The sequence below is a fragment of the Hibiscus syriacus genome, unplaced genomic scaffold (genome assembly GCF_006381635.1).
Source record: "Hibiscus syriacus cultivar Baekdansim isolate YM2019G1 unplaced genomic scaffold, ASM638163v2 tig00000477_pilon, whole genome shotgun sequence".
NCBI lineage: Eukaryota > Viridiplantae > Streptophyta > Magnoliopsida > Malvales > Malvaceae > Hibiscus > Hibiscus syriacus.
The window spans coordinates 477,065-482,736 of NW_024061790.1; the positions used below are offsets into that span (position 1 = coordinate 477,065).

At 33.3% G+C, this 5,672-nt stretch overlaps 1 pseudogene; it reads right to left on the reverse strand.

Annotated features, from left to right (window-relative positions):
• Window positions 1-1,113: 1,113 nt before the first annotated feature.
• Window positions 1,114-4,771, reverse strand: LOC120207269 (annotated as a pseudogene).
• Between the last annotated feature and the right edge of the window lie 901 nt (window positions 4,772-5,672).

Genomic DNA, 5,672 nt, shown 5'->3' on the forward strand with positions numbered 1-5,672 from the left:
GATAAAGATAGAGTATAATAACTAGTCAAATAAAATAGTAAACAATAATGAATATGCCACAATAATTTATAAATTGACGTTAACTAAGAGTTGTAAACAGAATAATTAGGAAGACTTTGCTACTAGGAAGTATGGTTATTCTAATTCATGAATTGCCAGGGCAACTCTTATTATCTAGTTTCTCGAGATAATCATTTAATATGTCATCCTATTATGCCTAACATGTGACCTAATAACAACATGCCACAACAATAGACGCTTACTTGAACCCTGAAATCATTATCATTGATTAAACTCACTTTTAATAGTTGAAAGAAATTCCTCTTTATGCTTAAGGTGAATTAGACTACATTATCTTCTTATTACACGCAAAATAGGTTTTTAGTGGCGTTTTTTCAGTCATATAGTGGTATTTTTAAGCAACGCTAAAAACCTTTGTGGCGCAAAAACCGCTACTGAAACAAATGCTACAAAAAATATCAATGTTTGTCGTTCACAACGCCGCTAAAGGTTATGTTTTTTAGCGGTGTTTTTTTACAAACGCATCTAAAGGTAATGATATTAATGGCATTTTTACAAACGCCGCTAAAGGTAATGATATTTAGCGGCATTTTTTTACAATCGCTGCTAAAGGTTATGATATTTAGCGGCGTTTTCTCCAAACGCCGCTATTTATCTTTTCTTTTGTGGCATTTGGTCCCAAAAACGCCGCTAAATGTTCTGACATATAGTAGCATTTGTTCCCAAAGACGTCGCTATGTTATGTCATATAGTGGTTTTTGTGAATGTAAAACATCACTATTGACTACGTATATAGTGGCGTTTTCTGTATAAACGCCGTAAAAAAATTTCTTGACTCATATAATTTACTTAAAATGTAATATTTTGTAAAAATCCTTGTTAACCTCTTATTTGCTTATTGAAAGCTTAATTGTAGATTTAATTGTAGGTAAAATACTCACGATATAAGAAATTAGCTTCTAAATAATTTAATTTACAAAATACAAATTCAAATATCTAATTAAATTGTTTACTACCTTTCAAAAAAATAAATAAATTGTTTACTTTCTAAAGAATATTTTAAAATCAAAAGGTTATGTAATACAGGAGGAGAATGTGTATTACCAATGAAGAAGATTAAATGAAACTTTTCTCTTCCGATTATTCCCCACCAAAAATCCGATCTACAATATGAACATGCAATGGCTCTTCGTTCTACATATCTATCGACAATGTATTTGATTAGGAAATGTCGATGCTTAAAAACCCAAAGTCATGGAAATTTCTAGCGATTAATTTAAATGCTTATGATGCTAACCTGGAATTTTTACTTCACGATGATACATCTTCAATGGCACTACCTAGGGGTCAAGCAGTTTCAACGAAGGAATTTTGGTATTTCACTTTCTTCACCAATGTAATATATTGGTAGGGATCAAGTCCTGTCCAAGAAAAAAAAGATACGATGGGTTAATAAGAATCCTAAGATACCTATTAAGTACGAAGTTCATAACTTGAATTCGATGCCAAAATTATATGCTTACCAAATCCATCAACAAGTAGGGTGTACTCGTACACCAGATCCATGCATCTATATGACAGGTTATTCTCGCCCAAATCTTTTATGTTGTTTTAGCATCTGTATATTTGGTTCGACAAGCAAATGCCACCAAATGTACATTTCATATGTGCGCACGAATCATTTACTTTAAGGGCCTTGAGAGTCACCCTCCTGCATTCTTCCATACTTGAACCAGATGACAGTGTGGATGCTTTATATTCTTCTCATCCTCCTTATTGATAAGTACCTTAGAAAGATGAAATGCTCAATATGTTAAGTACTGAAATGGAAAATATTAGGAAAGAATGATGTTATAACTCCTTGGACTATTCCATTATTCAGAGCATTCAAAGTGTTTTGGAATAGAGAGATGAACTTCAATTTTGAGTAGAGTTCATTGTCTGGTTAATTGTCGAAGATTACATTTTCACTGATCAAAGCACTAAACTTTGTAGAGTTCATTGAATCTGTATATCATGTTTGCCATATGCAGCCCAAATAATTAAAAGAATGCTCTTTGTAGAGTTATAGTTGTGACCAAACAAATTCAAACATACCATCAAAACCCTCCAAGATACAAGGGTTCCGAGACTCTTCAGATACCTTCAAAATTTCTGCTTGAGCTACCAATAAGCCATAGTGGAAATAGTTGCTCATGAAAAAGCCAGAAGTATACAAGTAAAACATATAATTAGAAATCTCAATATAAATATGTTCTCATGGCTCATGAGACTACATAATTATATGACTGAATGGAGACACTAATAATAAAAATGACCACTAAAGGAAACACAATCCATTATTTCAAATCACTAATAGAATCCTAATTTGTCAAAATAAGGGCACTTGTGAACTTAAAGGTGATACTTTGATCCCTTCAGATACATTTCATTTACATAACTGTCCTGGCAAGCTGGTAAACTTGGAGGCTTGGAGCCCTTGAAGTAGCATTCTCAGAGATGGCATATGTCATTTGAACAAATCCACCACCAAGATCAACTATTCCAACAGTGTCATGATATGTCCTTCCAAAATTCCCTAAAAGCTCATTTATAGTCACCTACAAAAGAAGAAGGCAATTAAGAAAGTCAAAATTAGGTCAATTGGCCCAATCAGAAGGATTAAATTGCCAATTATAAAATACAAGGACAGAATGCACTTTTGACTACAATTTAGAGATTGCCAATATACTTTAACCCTGTTATAGTAATAAAAATAAAAGCAAAGTATAGAAGTACAAGAAAATTTAGCATATTATACCCACTCATAAGAACCTTCTTGAGAGTCGTCCAAAAATTTTGACCCTATGTTCCTCCGATTTAAGGGTGTTTCGACTTTTCAAAAGTTACCTAACCTAAATACATATTTTTAAGATAGCATTAGCTTGGGGAAACGGAAAAGTAAACGCTATCAACATAATCAACAAGCATATGGAAAAACAATTACTGATTGCAAAATTTTATCAGATGTGTCGCCTCCTAATGCCCTCATACTAGCAGTTTCCTACACAAATTTGAATTCCCAGTTTTTCAGCAAATTAAGAGACTTAGAATGCAAAAATAAGAATGCACAATACAATTAAGTGGTCCTACCCCAACTCTGACAGGGGTCTTTCATCGCAGATCCATTGGCACAACACTTTCTGCCTTGTCAAGAAGAGAACGTAATGAATTTCCCACAGCATGTGGATGATTTGCATGGTAGCTCAAACCTGGTTTGATCTAGAGAAAAACAAGCAGCATAAAACTAATCAATACTTGGAAAACTACATAAAATTCAAGAAAATATTTCTTCATCGACCACAACACATAAATAAAATGGCAAGTTGAAAAATACCATACAATTGATGTTTGAAACTTCTCTTTAAGTTAGAACCCTACTTTAAATATGGGCCAAATTATGTCATAATTCAAAAATATCATTTAACCCATCCTGTTAATTTTGCGGTTCTCATCCAAATTTCAGATTTAAATCCACAACGACATCAACGACAAAGCTAAATTCCTAGAAAACATAACACGGTCTAAAAATTTACTACGTATGGAAAAAAGAAATTACCTGCTCAAAAAGCTCTAAATCATAACCAATTGGAACAAGACAATAACTTTAAATCACAGCATAACTACAGCAAAAATGTTCTACAACATAACAACAAAGCTCCAAATTATGATCAAAACAATAAACATTCGGAACTCACCGCATCAAAAGTCACATCATAATTCCTATTCCGTCTGGCATTCGCCCCTACTCTCCTGCTATTTAACTCAATCTCCTCCAGCACGACTGCATCAAACGTCGATTTATCCGGCAAGACATATAACACGAAGGTTATAAGCACGATAGGGATGAAGATAACCAGCAAAATACCTTGGTACTTATGGAATCTTATTAGGTTATATCTCCCCTAGTTTTGGGCGTTCAGAGGTAGGGATGGCCACCTAGATGTGATAGCCGACGACGATAGATTTGTTTTCTCGAAGGTTGGGACAGTGGGTTAATGAGTTGAGGGTTAAATAAAAGTGACATTTAGATTTGATTTGGGGTCAGTTTTGGTTTGTTTAGCCCATGGGATCGGAGTATGAACTCCGAGAAGTGATGGTCGATTAGTGGCCAGTGACATTAGAGTGAAAGCCTTGGGTCGTTGTGGAGTCGGCCGAGAGAGAATGGATGTGAGATTTGAGAAATTTCTCAAAAGCATGAGGTCGTTGAGAGTTGAGTTTAGGGCTAGGTTTTGCTAAATTTGTTTAAATGTGGTGTGTATATATATATATATAAATACCACTAAAGTACGATTATTTAGCAGCGTTTGTATAAAAACTCCACCAAAGTACGAGTTTTTGGCGGCATTTGTACACAAACACCACTAAAGTACAATATTTAGCTGTGTTTATAAAAAAAATGCCACTAAACTATGAGCATTTAGTAACGTTTGTGCTTAAAACGCCACTAAAGTACGTGTATTTGACGTTTGTATACAAACGCCATTAAAGTATAGTTTTTAGCAGCGTTTATATAAAAATGCCACTAAAGTATAGTGTTTAGCACCGTTTATATAAAAATGCCACTAAAGTACGAGTATTTAGTGGCGTTTGTTTAAAAATACCACTAAAGTACAAGTCTTTGGCGACGTTTGTATACAAACGCCACTAAAGTATAATATTTAGCGATATTTATATAAAACGACACTAAAGTATGGATATTTACCGGCATTTGTGCTTAAAATGCCACTAAAGTACAATATTTAGCGGCGTTTATATAAAAATGCCACTAAAGTACAAGTATCTACCGGCGTTTGTTTAAAAAAGGCCACTAAAAATTCCGCAAAAACCCCATTTTTCTGTAGTGTTAGTGCAATCCTTTATCGAATAAATATCTATAACTTAACTCTTCCAAAATAAACAAGCAAATAGTTTAAGAATCTTTTATACAAATTCTTTAAAACATAATAAAGAATAATATATTGGATAAAACAAAAGATAATTAAAATCACCAAGCATTTATGAGTTCACAAAACCAAATACCCAAATAACCTAAGCCAATTAAAATCAGTTCATGACTTGAGAAAAATTATTCATGATTATTAATCCAAATATCATAATAATAAATTGAAAAACCCTTTTTTCGTTGCCTTGCGACGGTGTGATTCTGCAGTAGTGTCCCAAACTTCTTCCGAGAGCTTGAGCAACTTCAAGGTACTTATTGCTACAAAAATGATGGTCACAAAAGAAAAAGAAGATGGAAAGCAAATGGAAGATTTCGTATTTTTATTTTAGCCCTTCGTATATAGTGATGGCCATCCCAAAATAAAAGGAATAAAATATATTCACTTGATTTAATTCCCTTGATTTAAGCTCTCTTGATTTGAGCTTAATTAATTTGATTGATTTCTAACCTCTTAAAATGAGGCCTTTCTTGATTTGAATCTCTTAGTTCCCGCTTGATTAATTTAGTTACCTTAATTCCTTCCTCCATTGATTTGATTTTGATTCTATAATTTTCAAAAAAGTATAATATACTAGAGGGAATTAATATATTGTCTAAGTGTGAACATTGACTGGAAATGACGACTGGATAGATATTACAGCTGAAAGATCTTATATTCTTCCTCTCG